Genomic DNA, 18,975 nt, shown 5'->3' with positions numbered 1-18,975 from the left:
GAGCAGTGCTTTTGAACTGGAAACAGTTTTGCTTCTGGCCCCTGGGGATATTTGACAGTGTCTCGGAAGAGTTGCTACTGGCATGTAGCAATCAGGGATACTGCTAAACATTTGACCATGCACAGGACAGCTCCTTCATAACAAAGAATTCTCGTACCCCAAATGCCAATCATGCTGAGCTTCAGAAACCCTGTTTTGGAGAAGTATACAACAAAAGGCCAAAAAGTTGCTAGACTTTGTATTCTCACCTAATTTCCAAGTACATTCATCTTTTTCGATCCGCTTGATCTCCCTATGAATATTCACACAAGTGAAGTGGTTTGATATGTTTTTGTTTATAATTCTTGCACCCACCCCAATTCCAGTAAGTATTACAAGTTCCCCTGGATCTGTGAGCCAGAAGCTCTGTGCAAGGCAGTTATGAGTGCTTCTGAATTTATTGCGCTAACTTCTTGGAAATGTAAATGAGAAATCTGTCCCATAGGCAAAAGCAAGATGGTCCATGAGCCCCCTTTGTTTAGCTAGCCAGGCCTTGCATGGACTACACGGCTAATTCAGTGGTTTCCCTTAGGGTGGCCTCACTTAAAATGTAGAACTCCTTTTCAAGGCTAAAAGAGCAGCAGGAAAGAAGGAGGAGGTGAGGGGATAAAAACATTTTCTCTACCTGGAGACCAGTAATAGCAACACAAAGTACAAATGAACCATCTTCTTCTTCCGTCTTTCCTCTTAGTAATACATTCATCTTTAAAGGAAAGTCTTTCATGTGTTGATTCTTTTTTTTTTTTTTTTTTTTTGATGAAGCTTCGTTCTTGTCATCCAGGCTGGAGTGCAATGGCACGATCTTGGCTCACTGCAACCTCTGCCTCCCGGGTTTAAGCAATTCTCCTGCCTCAACCTCCCAAGTAGCTTGGATTACAGGCACCCACCACCACGCCCAGCTAATTTTTGTATTTTTAGTAGAGACAGAGTTTCACCATGTTGGCCAGGCTGGTCTCGAACTCCTGACCTCAGATGATCCACCCGCCTCGGCCTCCCAAAATTCTGGGATTACAGGCATGAACCACCACGCCCGGCCAGGTGTTGACTCTTAAAAATGAATTACTCAAATAGAAAGAACAAAGGTTGAAAACGCCAGGAATTTTTTCTAAAGCAGAACAAAGGGTAGAAGTCAAAATAGCATTTTTTAAATTCTTGTAGGAGAAGCCTTGACAAATAGCTTGTCTTTTCTTAGCACATTTTACGTTTCCCATCCAGGCTGTGAGTGACATTCCTTTCTGCTTGGAGGTTCTGAAAAACATCTGGCCTGGTCTGGCACAGACCCGGCTTGCTGGTGAATCTTTCTTCCTACGTAATAGCAAAAATAGGATAAGTAACTGATGTTCCAGGATGATATAGGTGCAAGAGTGGATCAGGGATTTCCAATGAGTAAAGAATTCAATTCCAACTGAGCTGGTTAACTCGTGAATTCCCAGTCAACAGTACAATATTTAACACTGGGAGGATATTTAATAAATATTGTTAAATGTATGAATTCACTAATGGATTAAAAAAATCACAACTGCCCTTTGAGGAAAGATGTATTTCTCATTTGCAGATAAAAAAAAAAAAAAAAAAAAAAAAAAAAAAAAAAAAACCTCAAAGAATTTAACAATGGTTGCCTCAAATTATAGAATTGCCAATAGACTAAGCCAGGACATGGGCTCCTAGTCATTTGACTGGAAACACCTTGTTCTAGACACTACATTTTTTTTCTCTTAGAGCTTTACCTACGAGGGATTTAGTCTCAGTAGACCTTATATGGGCTAAAGAATAATCTGGCTGGAATATCAGTCTCACCGCTGACCATTAGCATTGATGACAATAGACAGTTTGGAAAATACAACATTGGCAATATTAAAAGACTTTTTTATTACAGTGCTTATTAGAGCTTCTAATATGCCAATACATGGCAGAAATAGACTGCAACATTCCCTAAACCTAACCAAGCAGTGCATTTTAGACATAGCATAACACCAATGTTGCACAGTACTTTTGAGAAATATGGAGTAACCATTTTGCCTGTCTTATCTTTGCTACCTGATTGGATGGTGGCCAAAATTAAGAAAAAAGTCTCACTTCATCTTCGGAACAACTAACCTGGTGAGGCGGCTGTTCGCCACCGTCTGAGTATGAGATATCAATTTAGAGCATTTCAGAATGAAGACCCGGCCCTATGGTTATTTAACTAACCATTAGCTAAACCATTCACATAACCTAACCTAACCATAAGCTAATTCACATAACCATTAGCTAAAACAAAACAAACAACAAACAAAAGCCTGTGCTTGTTTCAAACCTACTCAGGAATTGAGCAGCTCACTGAAAGTTTGTGCAGTGCCACACTGCGTGTTCATCTTTGCTTTCTGACTGCTGGTGTAACTTGAGCGAAAAAAACCTTGATGAGATACATATGAACAAATTAAAGTTAAAATAATCTCTCTCCTATCATGCCTTCAATGAATAAATGTGACATGAAGTACATTCAGGATGTTGCCCAGATGATCTATAGGACCTTGTTGGGGTACACATACAGATTGTTTTTGGTCGAATTATTTTGTCTTTGTTGTATGTATAGGTCATCTTTTAAGAGATATGAAAATGAAACTGAAATAATGATGTCAGTTAATTGATAAGATAACGGATAGAATGCCTTTCTGCCTACCTACTTGGCTCTAGGACTTTCAAGAAAATAAAAGTGACATTCCATGACATATGTATCAACTCAGAAAAGAAAAAAAATCCAATAAATAAGTTATATATAGACCAAACTATTACATAGGTTCTATTTTTTTTTCTTTTCTTATTATAAAACGGGATTGAAAGCTACATCACTTCACCACTAGAACTGCAATGCACTATCCATTGCTCCACAGAGCTACCTAAAAGTTACATCACTTCAGAGTATAGTGTTTCTTCAGTTGTCATGTCACAGTGCTGTATAGCCTTTGGAGGCAAATATTTGAGAAGTGGGTATCCAGCTGCCTAAGACAATGCTGAAAATGCCCCAAATACACAAATCCACTGCAGGGGAAGAGTAATAATCAAAAGTAGCATTAAGGAGATATTTTAGAGTATGAAGAGGTTTTAAATTCAGAGTGCTCATTTAAGTATGCTTAGTATAGTATGGTGGTTAAGAGCTCAGATCAGGGAGCTGAACTCCCAGGCTTTAAACATAGTTCTGTTTTTATAACCTTGAACAAGTTATTTAAACTTTATATATCTCAATTTTCCCTCTGCAAAATGGAACAAGAGTAGAACCTACCTTACATTATTATGAAGATTCAGTATGTGTTAAGTACTTAGAACGGTGTTTGGTGCAACACAAGCTTTCAATTAATATTATCAATAACGCCAGGCTGGGTGGCTCATGTCTGTAATCCTAGCACTTTGAGAGGCTGAGGTGGGTGGATCACGAGGTCAGGAGTTCAAGAACAGCCTGGTCAACACAGTGAAATCCCGTCTCTACTAAAAATACAAAAATTAGCTGGGTGTGGTGGTGTGTGCCTGTAATCCCAGCTACTGGGGAGGCTGAGGCAGGAGAATTGCTTGAACCCAGGAGGGTGGAGGTTGCAGTGAGCTGAGATCATATCACTGCACTCCAGCCCGGGCTACAGAGAAAGACTCCATCTCAAAAAAAAAAAAAAAAAAAAAAAAAAGCAATAACTAGGATTACTAGCTGTGTGTCCACAAGAAGTCAGTTCATTCCTGTAGGTCTTATTTCCTCCATCTATAAAATTGAGATCCTCATAATTACATCACAGTACTATAGGAAAGATCAAGTAAGACAAAGGAGAGAAGCTAAAGTGTAAAACCTCACTTCACAAACCTTGGGAAATTCTTTTCTTTCCTGATATGATATGATCTTTATTCATCTCAGTGGATGGTATTTCCTCTTCATCTGCAGGCCTTAGTTTTCGTCTCTGGACACTACTCTTTCTAGTGTACAACGCGGTATGCACTTGCTGTGTATGCTAAGGAAGGAGCCCCTGGTCCATCATCAGCACTTTGCCTCTCAGAGAATGGCACCATTTGCCATCCAGGGGCAGGAGCCAGAGTGCCTGCATCCAGTTAATGGGCTCTTCCTTTTGGGTCCACCCCCAACATAGAGACCTAATTCCTCTACTTCTCCGTGTCCTCAGCCATTATTGTAACTCATACCATCATCAATTCTTATCAGTAATAGCCTCCTATGCCCCAACTTCCATACTTGTCCAGTCAAATCCATTCCATTCTCCCCAATAGAAAGGGAGAATTTTTTTAAAATGTAATTTTACTCATGTCCCCTTCCAGCTCAAAGTCCTCCAATGGCTTCCTATTCTCATATCCCTGACGAGAACACGTTCCTTACAAGGCTTTGTATGATTGGAACCCTGCCTATTTCTTCAAATTTATCTCACACCATTCCAATCTCCCCAACTTCCTCTCCTCACTATATTACTTTCTACAACCCTGTCCCATAGCTCTTTTCTCAGTGATGTGAATACCCTTAAACTCTTCCCTACCTCAGGACCTTTGTACTTGCTCTTCCTTTCCCCTGGCTCTTCAAATGGCTGCTGACTCCTTTGCGTCTCTCATACCTCAGCTCAGATTTCACTTCCTTAGTGAGGTCCTTCCTGACTGCCCCCAAATGCTTGTTTTCATAGTATTTACTGCATAGTTCTTATGAGGTTTAAATGAGAAATGCCTTTAGAACAGTGCTTGACACATAAGAACTGCTCATTAAAAGTTGTGCTAATTATCATCATCTCATCATCATATCATCCTCCTCCTTCTCTGCCACAGTAGCCTATTAAATTGCATGGAGAACACTAACAAGAGTGTGTGACTGTAATGTGTGTTTACTTCCTTTCTTTTTGTCTATCTGATTATTAGTTCCCTAAGGGATAGATCTTGTTTCTCATTCCCCCGCCCTACCCGTGTACCCTCGCCTCACAGCAAACTGCCAGTCACAGAGCCGGCTCTCAAACATTTATTGAAGGAATGAATGAAAGTGAGTGCCTCTTGGCTGTCAAAGGGGTTCGAATTGCTAAAACCCCATAAGGGCCCAGGGCAGTTTCACCATTAGGGCAGCCTGGCACCTGGTTTCAGAGAACAGCACTGCATATGCTCCCAGGCGATTGCATTTGCGTGTCTCAAACACTTGCCTGAAACTAGTACAGAATTTCATCTGATTTCTGATGACTCCCATCCCTCCTTCTTCCCTCCCACCCCTTGATCTCCTTCGCATTTTCCTGTTTGTATTCAACGCGTCCCTGCTTGTGCGAGAAAAGCAAAGAATCCCACAAAACTCTTTTCTTTATCCTCTTTCCAGAAAAATGGGCCAATTCACAGCTGCAATGGTTGGGAGAATTTCCTGTCTGGGAGTCTGGAAACTGCCAAGAGTGGAAAGCTGCAGCCAGCCAGCGAGGCCTCTGTTGTCACTGGCCCAAACAACAACAAAAACAACCGCAACAACAACAACAACAACAAAACATGCCACGTGTGCACTGGCATATACAAACACGCCCACAGAACCAAACCAAGCGGACAAGGCTTCAAGGAGAGCTTCTGGACGGCTCATTCCCGTGGTGAGGCATATCCCTTGGCATCGTGCCATTGCAGCCCAGCTCCCAGCCCCCGTCCCCCCCACCACCATCTGTCATCAGCGCTCTGCCTACTGTAAGTGTGCCGACACAGTACACGGAGGCTAACAAGTAGCAAATGGAGGGGAAGAGAAAACAAAGCCACTGCAGTCAGTGGGAGAGGTGGCTAGGGCTTTGACATAAACTGACAAAAAGCTGGGAAATTTAAACTGAAAGTTTGCCCTCAAGACTTTCAGCTGTGAGGGTTGGGCTGGGGAGGAGGGAAGGGTGTACGGTGAGGGAGGTTGGCAGGGAGCAGTCTGCAAAAAAGCTGGTGAGATAGAGTTAAGTAGGCCGGCTTTTTCCAGACTCTATGAATAATATGAGACATTACTTAAAATCCATTCTGACTGTTCATAGATTGCCCAAGAAGGCTTTCCCTTACAAGAAAAAAAAAAAAAAAAAAAAAAAGGAACTGAAAAAAATAACACAAAACTTTTCCCAGTAGGACTTCTGAAGGAAACATTTAATCAGGATATTGCATGTAATATAATACAGGTTGCTAAATTTCCTATCAAATAATCACCTCCAGAGCAATTAGGACAAATTGCCCTTACCTTATTGTTAAATCCGTTGTCAACTTTATGTTGTCATTTAAGAAATCGTTGAGGAAAATTCAGGGTGTTTTTTATTTTTCAATGTTTTTTCCACTGTAACAAAAAATATTTTTTAAAACCTAATTGTCTACCAAAAATCTATAGCAGGAAAAAGAACCTAAATCAGCTGAGATTCCTGCTAAAATATGTCTAGATCTTTTGAGTGAGTGGCACAGACTGTCTGCATGCACTTGGATGGATGATTGTCTTGTGGTTTTCATTCCTTGTCATTAACTGCAGAGACTCTTTCCCTTGAAATCTTAAACATAAGGACCCAGATTACCAGGCATTTGATGATCCTCTCACAAGCTTGGCATTGCTCTATGTTAGAGATGGAGAAACTACGGCTAAGAGAGTTTAAAATTACTCAAAGTTAGAATGGCAGAACCTCAGGATCTTCGGACTTGAGGCCCTACCCTTCTTTTGTTTTAGACAGTGAGATTCTGCTAAGCTGCTACTATTTCACTTTGCCCTTTGAGTTCTCGCCACAAAGCCACAAATGCTATAGATTCTAATTCCCACTATTCAAAAAATATTAATTAAGCAAGCAAAATTGCTGTAAGTTTTAACCAATATGACCAGCAACAAACCAGCTCTCATTCTGTTTGTTTGTCAGTTAAGTGTTACTATTTGATCATTTTAATAGTTGATTACTAAAAAAAGTAAACTCTGGAAAAGAAGTTTCAATCTCCAAACAATTCTGACTGACAGCATGATAGCTTGGCTCATTATCTCTAATCAACAGAGTAAACATGTATTTACAAATAAAAACATACACCAGATGTATTTTCATCCGCAAGGTGATGCTGTCAACTAAAATAGGGAGTGTGCACCAATGTACAGCATCCATCATCTTCAAGACAGGTTTGCCACAAACCCTCCTGCTTCGTGATTCACAGATGAAAGCCTGTATGCATGCAGGTGGTTGTGATATTACCAGGTTTACAAAGAAAGGGTGAGGTACTTGAAAAGCACCAGTTCTAAAGTCAAAAGAATGCTCTTTGAGCGCAGGTGCTACCATTTCCAGGCTTATACTGTTATGCCTCAGTGTCTTCATCTGTAATATGGGAATAATAATGGCACCTACACAATTGTTTTAGGTATTAAATGAGATAGCAGATAGGAAGGTGTTTTGTATATAGTAATACACTAATGTGGTTCCTCTTTAGTATTTCTCCATTTCCTTCAAATAACCTTCTGTTTCTCCCAGAATGATGAGAGTTTAAGAGGAGATATTTTATCTCCCTCTTTCCATGCTCCCTTCAGAAGGTAAAAGTCCATTTAAAGGGACTCATAATATTCTAGAGACCAGCCTAGCACTTTATATCAAAAACCCATTTTGAGTTTCACCTGAGAGGAGAGGAGTACATAGAAATAGCTTTTATTTCCCTTTCCTGTGGAATTGAACAGAATTTTCAAAAACCCTACACAAAGTTCTGCTAGGAGCATAATGAGTCTGCAGGAAATTTCCACACTGTGCTCCATAGATGTCTATGAGTGAACAATGTAAATTAATATCTTATATCAATGCTCATAGCATTCATCCATTGGTTCACTAAACTTGTATATTGAGTGCCTATTTGTACAGGACAGTTTGTCAGGGACTTGGGTGATAACAGGGAACGAATGCACTCCATGTGAGCAAGTGACATGGTGGTCCTTTCAGTAGGCTTTCCTACTGTGTTAGGAATACTCTAAGTTTTTAGAAGTGTTATTGAATTTTGAGAATATTGTAGAGGAATACATTCTTGTAACAGAGCAAAAAAAAAAAAATAATAAGTTTAGGAACCCACTTCTCTTCCTGACTTTACCTACATATGAGGCCTTGAATAAATCACTCTCCTGCTTTAGGTAGCTCCTGTACTTTCCTGACATTTAAGGCTTTTCAACCTCCTCTTGCTTTGTTTTCAGAGATAGTACAGCAGCTTCACCATGAAATATTTGACTAAGGGTTAAATTTGGAACCAGCTTGTGTTTCAGTCTCTTAAAGTTTGTCTTTATCAAATACAGTGACAGGAGGCTGGGTAAAGATACAGTTCAACAGAGGACTTTGGATAGGTAAAATGAAGCGGGACTTACAAAACAGTCACCCAAATCCTTTACTAAACTGAAGGGTCCATGAGGGCAAGGTTTTAGGATGCCTCATTCACCACTATTACCTTCTCTCACTATTACCCCATCTCTACGATGGTGCTGGTCCATGGCCAACTCTCACAAGTATTTGTAAAACAAACACATGAATGAATCAGCTTATGATGACAAATAATATCATAGAATAAAACAGCTAATATAAAGTAAAATATCAGATGATGATGGATCCTCCCAACCTTTATCAAACCTTTTGGAAACTTCCCTGAAAAGATGACCGTGATTTTACATGGATCCAGTTGCCTTTGATGCTATAGCAGCATCTCAAATACCCTCAATGGTCTCCATTCATAAATTAGAAGATTGGGATAGAAAAGGCACTTTCCAGAAGCCTCAGATCTTGGATTCTGACCCTGGCTTTTCCCTAGCTAGCTGTGTGGCCTTGAGCAAATCATCTACTTCTCATGACCTAAGTTTTCTCATCTATAAACAAGAGGTTTGGGTTTCTAAGACTCCTTCCAGCATTAGGAATTTAGAAAGAAAGTGGAAAATTATACACATGTGGGCATTTTAAAATTAGAGTTTCACCATCCAAAATGCCTCTGTTACTTTATTAACTCCATTCCTGTTTTAAACTTGGAAAATTGGCAAAACGAATGCAACTGTTTCAGAAGTTAATGTTGTGTTGGATCAACATAGCAAATAGACACTTGCCTAGAGAGTAATACTTTTGCCAGAAATGGGCTGGCGCTGAAAAACATTGCCCTGAAAAGCCCTCTCCAGCCCGCCACTCACATCTTTTTCTTCCCACAACTCAACACCCAAAGACCAACTTGAACTGAGGTCAGAGGTACAATGCAGCAGTAGCCTCTCACCTTAGGACTAAACATTGAGTCATCTCCATTGATAGTTCAACCATAACCTGGAATTCAGTGTGAATAACTGATCTTCAGCCTTAATCCTTCATCCTGAGTCTGGAGAAAATTGGAAAGAGTGGTTTATTCATGCATGCATCCCCAAATACTTACTGAGTTTCCAGGAAGTGCCATCTCCCCTCACTCATTCCTGACTTGCACTGGACTCCTTCCCGCTTACTTTCCCATGCCCCCATGCTGTCCTCACACACTCACCTATTATTCAACTCCACTCTTCTCAACAAGAAACCTTCTGTTGGCTGCTTCACACAGAAACCTTGACTTCATGTAGATGACCTGGCCCACTAAGTTTGAAAACATTGAAATGTCCAAGACCTTGTTAATATGATTTCTTTGGGCCAAGTGAGTTGGGCTTGCCACCTGCAGGGAAAGGCCAGGTAGAAAGATCCAGCCCCAGTAGACACCAAGCCACAGACTAAGGATCATGATTGCATTCCTTCAGAGATTACAAACTGCCCAAAGAATGTCTCACAGTGGCAAGGATTCATTATCTGAAATGCAACTATTATGGTCCTGTAAGTACAGATGCTGACATGTTAATGTTTTCTAATAGGTGTTACTATTATGGGCTAACAGGATCCCTGGAGCCATTAGAACCTTAATCTTGTTAAACCTGATATAGTTTGGATGTGTCCCCACCCAAGTCTCATCTTGAATTGTAGTTCCCATAATTCCCATGTGTTGTGGGAGGGACCTGGTGAGAGGTAACTGAATCATGGGGGTTACTTTCATGCTGTTCTTGTGATAGTGAGTTCTCACGAGATCTGATGGTTTTATAAGTGGCATTTCCCTCTTTGCTGGGCACTTCTCCTTATTGCTGCAATATGAAAAAGGAGGTATTTGATTCCCCTTCCACCATGATTGTAAGTTTCCTGAGGCTTCCCCAACCATGCTGAACTGTGAGTTCATTAAACCTCTTTCCTTTATAAATTACCCAGTCTCTGATATGTCTTTATCTGCAGTGTGAGAACAGACCAATACAGAACCCTCATCCCCATCAGGAATGAGAGCCAAACCTTGAACTCTTTCTAGTAGATACTTGACATCCATCATTGATTCCTACTGCAAACCTAGATTTTGGAATATCACCTATGCCTGTGTTCCCTGCTCATCCATCAGAAACTCCGTTAAAATATTCCTAGACCTCCGATTCTAACTGCTCCTATTTTACCTAATACTGATTATCATGTTCAAGAGCTACTCAAGGAAGCCAGCTAAAACTGGTTAAGCATCATGCCCAGAGTAGCAGAGCTCACATGAATAGAGTCCAAGGCCAGTTTCAAGCAGGGACACCTAAAGTAGTGTATCTGCATGAAATGAAATCTTATGGAAGTCCTGCTGGGACCACGGTACCCACCATCAAATCCAAAGGGCAGAGTAAATACAGGAACAAGTGAATAAATACTGAGGTTAGTAACAGGATAGATCCACAGCAAAACAGAGCACAAATCAATGAATAATTGAGAGTAAGTGGTGAGAACTAAAACTGTAGACCGAAGTGAAAGATGTCCCCTTATGAGCCATCTAGTACATGGGACAGGCAGGGAAGCTTTTAAAAAGACCATGACGTTTGTAATACAAAGGATAAATGCTTGCTGAAATAGATACCCCATCTTCCATGATGTGATTATTACACATTGCATGCTTGAATCAGAACATCTCATGTACGCCAAAAATATATATATACCTACTATGTACCCACAAAAATTAAAAATTTAAAAAAAAAAATTTAAAAACTGAGAATTGGACCTGCATATTCTTTGGACCTTGCTTTCTTTGTGTGAGACTGAACATTCTTTTTTTTTTTTTTTTTTTTTTAAATTATACTTTAAGTTCTAGGGTACATGTGCATAACGTGCAGGTTTGTTACATATGTATACTTGTGCCATGTTGGTGTGCTGCACCCATCAACTCGTCAGCACCCATCAATTCATCATTTATATCATGTATAACTCCCAATGCAATCCCTCCCCCCTCTCCCCTCCCCATGATAGGCCCCAGTGTGTGATGTTCCCCTTTCCGAGTCCAAGTGATGTCATTGTTCAGTTCCCACCTATGAGTGAGAACATGCAGTGTTTAGTTTTCTCTTCTTGTGATAGTTTGCTAAGAATGATGGTTTCCAGCTGCATCCATGTCCCTACAAAGGACGCAAACTCATCCTTTTTTATGGCTGCATAGTATTCCATGGTGTATATGTGCCACATTTTCTTAATCCAGTCTGTCACAGATGGACATTTGGGTTGATTCCAAGTCTTTGCTATTGTGAATAGTGCTGCAATAAACATACGTGTGCATGTGTCTTTGTAGTAGAATAATTTATAATCCTTTGGGTATATACCCAGTAGTGGGATGGCTGGGTCATATGGTACATCTAGTTCTAGATCCTTGAGGAATTGCCATACTGTTTTCCATAATGGTTGAACTAGTTTACAATCCCACCAACAGTGTAAAAGTGTTCCTATTTCTCCACATCCTCTCCAACACCTGTTGTTTCCTGACTTTTTAATGATTGCCATTCTAACTGGTGTCAGATGGTATCTCATTGTGGTTTTGATTTGCATTTCTCTGATGGCGAGTGATGATGAGCATTTTTTCATGTGTCTGTTGGCTGTATGAATGTCTTCTTTTGAGAAATGTCTGTTCATATCCTTTGCCCACTTTTTGATGGGGTTGTTTGTTTTTTTCTTGTCAATTTGTTTGAGTTCTTTGTAGATTCTGGATATTAGCCCTTTGTCAGATGAGTAGATTGCAAAAATTTTCTCCCATTCTGTAGGTTGCCTGTTCACTCTGGTGGTAGTTTCTTTTGCTGTGCAGAAGCTCTTTAGTTTAATTAGATCCCATTTGTCAATTTTGGCTTTTGCTGCCATTGCTTTTGGTGTTTTAGACATGAAGACCTTGCCCATGCCTATGTCCTGAATGGTACTACCTAGGTTTTCTTCTAGGGTTTTTATGGTATTAGGTCTAACATTTAAGTCTCTAATCCACCTTGAATTAATCTTCGTATAAGGAGTAAGGAAAGGATCCAGTTTCAACTTTCTACTTACGGCTAGCCAATTTTCCCAGCACCATTTATTAAATAGGGAATCCTTTCCCCATTTCTTGTTTCTCTCAGGTTTGTCAAAGATCAGATGGCTGTAGATGTGTGATATTATTTCTGAGGACTCTGTTCTGTTCCATTGGTCTATATCTCTGTTTTGGTACCAGTACCATGCTGTTTTGGTTACTGTAGCCTTGTAGTATAGTTTGAAGTCAGGTAGTGTGACGCCTCCAGCTTTGTCCTTTTGACTTAGTATTGTCTTGGCAATGCGGGCTCTTTTTTGGTTCCATATGAACTTTAAAGCAGTTTTTTCCAATTCTGTGAAGAAACTCATTGGTAGCTTGATGGGGATGGCATTGAATCTATAAATAACCTTGGGCAGTATGGCCATTTTCACGATATTGATTCTTCCTATCCATGAGCATGGTATATTCTTCCATTTGTTTGCGTCCTCTTTGATTTCACTGAGCAGTGGTTTGTAGTTCTCCTTGAAGAGGTCCTTGACATCCCTTGTAAGTTGGATTCCTAGGTATTTGATTCTCTTTGAAGCAATTGTGAATGGAAGTTCATTCATGATTTGGCTCTCTGTTTGTCTGTTACTGGTGTATAAGAATGCTTGTGATTTTTGCACATTAATTTTGTATCCTGAGACTTTGCTGAAGTTGCTTATCAGCTTAAGGAGATTTTGGGCTGAGACAATGGGGTTTTCTAAATATACAATCATGTTATCTGCAAACAGGGACAATTTGACTTCTTCTTTTCCTAAATGAATACCCTTTATTTCTTTCTCTTGCCTGATGGCCCTAGCCAGAACTTCCAACACTATGTTGAATAGGAGTGGTGAGAGAGGGCATCCCTGTCTTGTGCCAGTTTTCAAAGGGAACTTTTCCAGTTTTTGCCCATTCAGTATGATATTAGCTGTGGGTTTGTCATAAATAGCTCTTATTATTTTGAGGTATGTTCCATCAATACCGAATTTATTGAGAGTTTTTAGCATGAAGGGCTGTTGAATTTTGTCAAAAGCCTTTTCTGCATCTATTGAGATAATCATGTGGTTCTTGTCTTTGGTTCTGTTTATATGCTCGATTACATTTATTGATTTGCGAATGTTGAACCAGCCTTGCATCCCAGGGATGAAGCCCACTTGATCATGGTGGATAAGCTTTTTGATGTGCTGCTGAATCTGGTTTGCCAGTATTTTATTGAGGATTTTTGCATCGATGTTCATCAGGGATATTGGTCTAAAATTCTCTTTTTTTGTTGTGTCTCTGCCAGGCTTTGGTATCAGGATGATGTTGGCCTCATAAAATGAGTTAGGGAGGATTCCCTCTTTTTCTATTGATTGGAATAGTTTCAGAAGGAATGGTACCAGCTCCTCCTTGTACCTCTGGTAGAATTCAGCTGTGAATCCATCTGGTCCTGGACTTTTTTTGGTTGGTAGGCTATTAATTATTGCCTCAATTTCAGAGCCTGCTATTGGTCTATTCAGGGATTCAACTTCTTCCTGGTTTAGTCTTGGGAGAGTGTAAGTGTCCAGGAAATTATCCATTTCTTCTAGATTTTCTAGTTGATTTGCGTAGAGGTGTTTATAGTATTCTCTGATGGTGAGACTGAACTTTCTTAGAGCATCTGTAGATATGGCCTCCATTTCATCCAGGCTGTTCTATTTCATTGCAATTATTATGGTAGGCCAGGCTAAAATTTTACTTATTTCATGCTGATAATGTATTTGGTTTGAATTTGTTTCACTTTCTATAAAACAAATTTAAGATAATTATTAGAAACCCCAATTAGGGTTTGATAATACCGTACGTACTTTTTTGTTTTTCAGGAGATGGGGTTTAAAAAGTTTTCATCTACCAATAATGTAATCTAGAGAAACTAAAGCTTTGTTTCATAGGCTCATTCTAAGTGAGAAACAAAATAGTAGAGAGAGTATTTGCCTCCCCCATCCCCTTAAAATTGAGGAATAGGGAGAATAAGGCAGAGAAGCTAACAATTTGCCCTAGGTCACACAGGTAGCTAGTGTTGGAGTTAAGAAAGTTCGTTTCGTATGGCTCCAAGATAAGCAGGAAAAGGCTTTCCCAATTAGTATTGTTTCTCTGGTTTACTTGGGCAAGCTAGTCAGTGGTCTTTGTTTCCAGAAACATTTGTGCAAAGCATATCATCCAGTCTCAAATGCAGCCAGATTCAGCAAGATCAAAGACAAAGTTAAAGGAGGACATGTCACACAAAGAAAACGAACTCGGCCCAGAGATTTTACCTCCATAGAGACTCATCACAGCCCCAGCTGCTTCTTGGTCAACCAAAGACTCTGGATCTCAGGAAGCCACATCCCCCAAAAAAGAGCAATTCTGCTACACATGTACAGCCCTGTGACTTAAAGCTGGTGAAATCACACTGCTTGGTTGAGTGGCTTTGTCAGTTTGTGCCCCAGCTTTCTCTATGCTTTGGTTTCTTCTTCCAGTCCCTAGTTGCAAAGAACCATAATGCAATTTTGCAGAAACTAAGCAAAAAGGAATACATTAGTCTAGTCACTTGGAACTGCTGCCAAAGGAATAGTATCTTCAACTGATTGCCAGCCAAGTCCCTTATGAGATTGTGTAGACTCTTACAATATTGCTCGGGGAGCGAAACAAAGGGGAAGAGAAAGAGAAGAGCCGTGCTTATTATAATTTATAGTTCATTCTTATGGGAACCTTCTTATGTTACCAGAAGGCTGGTGTCTGGGGTTTTCCTCTGCCCCAGAGGAGATGAAAATGGGAGGAGGGAGGGGAAGGTTATCTTACCAACTTTTTACAGCCAAAATCATCAAGGCCAAAATTCCTTCCTAGAAAAGTCAGTGGCAAGATTCAGACGATTCCCACCAGTCCAACAGCTCCCAGATCTGGGTGATTAGCATCATCCCTGGCATTCAGCAATAAAAATCACTCCACTCACCCCCAGGGAGCAGAGAAATCTCAGGACCTCTTGCTTTAAAAATATTCTGATGAGAGGCATCAAGGAGGAGAACCGAAGTGTTAAATATTTGTCTAGAGGATTGGAGCACCTTGGTTGCTGTGGTTTCTAACTAGTTTAATTCTCCTTGTTCTTCATCTTAGAAAATAAAGGAGTTTCAGATATTCCTGTTAAAATTTTGTAACTCAGCTGTCTTTACCATTCTATCCTATGGGGAGAACAAATGGATTGTATGTTAAGCAATCTTCTCCAAAGACTATGACTTCTGCTAACCTTCCTTGATTACATTCTCTCATTAATCAGCGTTCTTAGTCAAACAAAATGTGATGCCAGGAGTCACGGCACTCATCATTGGTGGCTTCATCCCTTTCCTCCTCTCTGTGTGGGTTCCATGACACAGAAGCCTAATGTAAACTAATGGGTATCCCTGAATGGATTGCTTTGAGGGCAAGAACCTTGTCTTATGCATCTTTGACTTCATATTCCACAGCCTAGTTCATGGTATAAAAGACAGCGTGGAATGAATGTCACTGTGAAGCATGAAGAAAAGGGCTACCTTTGCTTGTTAGCTCAAAACTCACAAACTGAAAGAAATGTGTCGATGACTCTCTATGGAAGTAAAATCTGTAGCCCATGTCCTGGCATATAAATACATTGGTTGTTTCTACCAAATGAGTCAGTAGAAAGGAGCATGCTTATGTAATAAAGTTGCTTTGGAGAAAAAAAGTAAAGAAAGCAAGTGTTGACCCTCTGCATAGGAAAATATTGTCACAATGAAGGTGCACCAATGAGGATGTCTTAACACTAAGGTATGGTCCTTCAAGTGGCCTGACCAACTCATTCAATCATCTACTCTCCAGAAGATGATCTTCAGAGTCATATTCATCTGCAGATGAGTACCACCCTATGACTCTCAAACATGTGACCCCATTCACCTGTATGAAACACCTTCAAGAGCAAATGTAAGTTTATCCCAATTCTCCACCCACTAGCTTTCACTACAGAAAGCACATGGGTCTAAGAGTGATATAATTCACAAAAAGACACCCTTGAAGTCAATCTTATATTCATTTATAAATTCTAGAATGTTAAATTATATTAATAACAAATCTTAGGAATTTTTTTATTCATTCATTTACTTCCTTTGCAACTCTTTTTTTTTTTTTTTTTTTTTTTTTTGAGATGGAATTTTGTTCTTGTTGTCCAAGCTGGAGTACAATGGCGCAATCTCAGTTCACTGCAAACTCCACCTCCTGGGTTCAAGCAATTCTCCTGCCTCAGCCTCCCAAGTAGCTGGGATTATAGGGACGCCACCACACCCAGCTATTTTTTTGTATTTTTAGTAGAAATAGAGTTTCACCATGTTAGCCAGGCTGGTCTCAAACTCCTGACCTCAGGTGATCCTCCTGCCTTAGCCTCCCAAAGTACTAGGATTACAAGTGTGAGCCACAGTGCCTGGCCTCCCTTCACAACTCTTTTGACTTACCTGTCTTAACACTGTGAGTCTCGAGAATCCCATAAGTAAAAAATCCAGTTCTCTCATATACTCTGCTTTTATCTTCCTCCTACCCAGCATGGGGACCTTGGCTCTGTTTTCCACTTCTGGCATAGTTCCTAGCTCTTGGAATATTTCATAGATTATTGTCATTTCCCCCACTTAAATTTCAGCACTTCCTAAAAATCTTGGCCTGAACTCACTATCTGGTACTTGTTATTCTTGTTTTTTTTTTTTTTTTTTTAAATATATATATATGTATTTGTGTGTGTATATATATAATATATAATCATGTGTGTGTGTATATATATATATATATATATGATTCTTCTCCATCCAATAACCTCCACCTGCCCACCCACTCACCCCACAAGATCACTAAACCTAATGACCAGTGTCAGAGGTGGATGTGGGGGCAATGGAGGGGGGTGAGGGAAGGTACCCAAAGGGCCTCAGGTGACCGAGAAGAAGCAGGGTTTGGATGTTGCAGATGTCACAGGACAACTGATATTTCGTTCTTCTGCCAGTGTACATTCAAATCTCAGGAGTGAAAGGAACTTGAAAGTTCATCCTTGTCTCCTCCTCTACACCAAAATATTAGCCATTAAGGAAAGATTAGCATTCCACCGTGTCCTCAGAGATCTCTGAAGTGGATTCCATCATCTCCCTTAGTAATGCATTCCAGAGGCTCATCCCGCTCAGAGATATTTTCTTCATGCTGAACCTAAGTCCTGCTGGAAGCAATTTAAACCGTCCCCCTTTGGCCTGACTTTGTGTGGAAAAAAAAGAAAGCTCTTTGTCAGTGTCCTTGCAGGGTCCCTCCATAGATTCCTTGGCTTCTCCAGGCACTTCATGTATTAGTTAAAATGAGAGCAAAAAGGAGACTGGGAGAGCAAGAGATGGAGAGAGAGGTCACACAGCAATGCTTGTCTCGCCCTCTCTGGTCAACGTTTCAGAAGCACCAAGGCCCTGGGTTTGACCCACCCCTTCCTTCTCATTTCTTTGGCTAAGTCACGTTCTCTTTTCACTGCCTGATGACCTACTTTTATTGCAAGCAAGGTTCTCCCCTTGAAAAGTGTAGATAACATGTAGCCCGACCCAGGGTGAATCAGCTGAGCTGCACAGCTGCTGTGACCTTTTCCTTCATCTCCTGGTAACATGAAGGAAGGAATAAAGATGATCAAGTTTTCTGCTGGCCAAACCTGCTTTGCTTTCCTGGCATAAGGACACGAGGAGATAAAGTATATTCTTCTACCCGAGACAGTAAATAAAAGAAAGAATGTTGTGGGTGTATAGGACATTTGGAACATTTCATTTTTGTAATTGTGCATTCTGAGCTAAGAGCCACCACAAAAGATGGGTCTTTGGAAATTGAGGGGGTTTGTGGTTGTATTTTGGGGTTGCAGACCAGCCAGGATTCTGTTTCCATTTTCCCTATTAGTCTTCAAGTTCTAGATTGAGACCCCCAAAACCCTGGGGCATCTGACCAGAGACAGCTGCCAACATTTTCCCATGATGAGCAGTGGAATGTGTATTGGCCGAGCACGTTGATTTGAAAGGTGTTTATAAAGTTTCTTGATCCTTTTTTCCACCCGGTTTGCTTCCGGGACCCAGGGGTGTATGGACTGCAGTGTGCCACCGGGAACAAAGAAATGGGATAAACATCATACTCTCTTCCCTGGAAGCTGCTTTTGCATAATTTTATTTTCAAAATCATTTTGCTTTCTTTACTTTCTTTTCCTTTTTTTCTTTCCTCCCCACCCCCCACCCTGCCTCTGGTGTCTCTGTTTACACAGTTTAGACATTGGGAACATGTTGGTAGTTTTCCAGCTGCTTATGCACAAGTGTAATTGAGTCATTTATTTTTAGTGATGTCAAGACTTTGAGAACAGAAATAAAAGAAACATTACACACTGACTAACTAAAATGTAAGAGAGTCCTCATCTGGAGGATGAAGATACAGTGGATGTGATTATTTTCAAACTGTAGGCTCTTCACTCTTCATTTCAAAACCAGATTTGGAAGTAATTTGTTTTATTTTCAGCTGGTGGGGTCTCCGATCTCAAGTGAAATTATCCCGAGCTTTTTCACGGTTGATGGCTGACTGGCAGCTCCTCATTTTCTTCCCCTTTAAGTGAGAGACCCACTTGGATTAGTTCCTGGATGGAAAAGATGAGACTTAAATTAAAGACCTGTGGGACATCCT

Source organism: Rhinopithecus roxellana, chromosome 16 (genome assembly GCF_007565055.1).
Source record: "Rhinopithecus roxellana isolate Shanxi Qingling chromosome 16, ASM756505v1, whole genome shotgun sequence".
Classification (NCBI taxonomy): domain Eukaryota; kingdom Metazoa; phylum Chordata; class Mammalia; order Primates; family Cercopithecidae; genus Rhinopithecus; species Rhinopithecus roxellana.
Note: the sequence above shows the minus strand (reverse complement) of the source record.